The sequence below is a fragment of the Myotis davidii genome, unplaced genomic scaffold (genome assembly GCF_000327345.1).
Source record: "Myotis davidii unplaced genomic scaffold, ASM32734v1 scaffold875, whole genome shotgun sequence".
In the NCBI taxonomy this organism is placed as follows: Eukaryota; Metazoa; Chordata; class Mammalia; order Chiroptera; family Vespertilionidae; genus Myotis; species Myotis davidii.
This window is the reverse complement of record NW_006286244.1, coordinates 783,791-785,651: the sequence shown is the minus strand read 5'-3', so window position 1 is coordinate 785,651 and position 1,861 is coordinate 783,791. Positions and strand designations below refer to the sequence as shown.

General features: G+C 47.8%; 1 protein-coding gene across 1 annotated transcript in view; it reads right to left on the bottom strand.

The window, feature by feature from the left end:
* Positions 1–1,861, bottom strand: part of CHML (choroideremia-like (Rab escort protein 2)) — a 13,361-nt gene that overhangs the window by 6,822 nt on the left and 4,678 nt on the right. The window lies entirely within an intron of this gene.

Here is a 1,861-nt window from a genome sequence, read left to right as displayed (position 1 = left end):
AGTCACGCCTCCCCCTCAAGGCCCCGCCTCCCGCTCAAGGCCCCGCCTCCGCACTCCGGGCCCCGCCCCAACACCCCTCCTCCACGGGTAGATGGACCCAGAAAAAGAAACTCAAACCCTAAATGCTAAGATGCTACAAACAAACCTTAATCCTTTAAAATAAGCGCAACATTACAAATGACCTCATACCATTTTATGAGGCTCCCTTCCCCCCTCATTTTCCGAGATGTTGCAAAAACTATACAATTATTTTGGAAATGTTAAAGCAGAACCCCTGAATGAATTTGAGGATCTTGACAAGTGGGAAGCATCATTCAAAAAGCACAATAAAGCCACATCTAAATGACCAAAGAAAACCAGGGTCAACCACGGAGGGATTGTACCTAAGGAAACTGTACCCACAAGTACAAATTTCCCGAGAAGTGATATTCTTACAGAAAAGTATGCAAAAATGAAAAACTCTACTCTTGTATACCACAGGTTTGAACTGACGTAAGGCAATATCTTCTCTAGAGAATGTCATATAGCCTCAACGTAAACATGCCCAAGGAACAATTAGGGGGAAAAAAAAATAAGTTAAGCCATGAATTAGTTGCATTTAATGTCTGGAAGCGAGGCAGAGGGTGAAATGAAGTTACATCGGAATATACCCACCAAACCTTTGAACATTAGGTTCTCTATTTAGAGACGATAGTCAACAGTTGCATGGAGAAGGGGAGATCAAAAACCACACCTTTCTCCATAGACGAAGAAAACAACTTAAAACATTGTAACAATTTTAAACCTTCTGAGGAACCCTTGACTTTAAGGATCTTGCTTATCTGGTGTCTTTTATGATATACATTCGTTAGAACACAATAAAACCCAGGCACACTTACACCAAAGACAACTTCTGTCCTCAACAGATTTCGAGCTTCCCAATGAGAAAATTGGAAGTTTAAGTGTAAACGGATTTGTGATACAATGAGAAAACAAATGGCCTATTTTCCAAAAATTATTAGTGGGCCTCAGTAGACAGTTTACCTTGTAGATCTTACCATTACACCTAAGAGGACTGAGAAAAAAAGTTAACACTTTTCTTAAACTGGTCATTCTTTCTAGCCTAGGGTTCTGAAAAGAAAGAAACGGTTCACACCCATTGTTTTCCTTACATTCTATACTTTCATCAAGCTGGCAGGTGTTGCGGACTGAATGTGTCTCCCCAACATTTACTGTTGAAACCCTCACCCCCAATGTGATGGTGTTTGAGGAGAAGGGCTTTGGGAGATAACTGGGCCTTACCCCTGGTGATGGCTGGCTGAGAGCTTGCGGGCAAGACACAGCAAGGCCTTGGCAAGAACCCAATCAGCCGGCACCTCGATCTCGGACTTCCCAGCCACCAGAAGAGCGGGGAATAAGCATCTGTTGTCTCCCCGGTCCCATGGATGGTAACGTCTAGCAGCCGTGCAAAGGCACGGGGGAGGAAGAAAAGGAAGTCGCCCATAACAATGCGAGCTGGGACCGGGGCAAACCCGGGTCGGGTCCACAACCGGGCCCTGCGACAGGCCCACGCTCACCTGCAGCTCCTCGCATCCGAAATATTCAATGGAAAAACCGCAGGAAGAACGCAGGCACCTGGCCACCTGCGCGCTGGTCTGGGGCGTGCGATGAAAGCTCGCGTGGTGAGCTCTCGCGTGATGAAGTCTCACGTGGTGAAGTCTCGTTGTGAAGTCTCGCGAAGTCCTCCCCTACGCACGCTGCTGCCCGTGCGTCACGTCGTGGCCGCCCTGTGGGCAGGTGGACTGTGGGGGAGGCTCGGTGCTGCGGCCGGTCACCCTTGTTTCAGTCACTAGTGGCCCCACGGGCGGGAGCAGTGATGCTA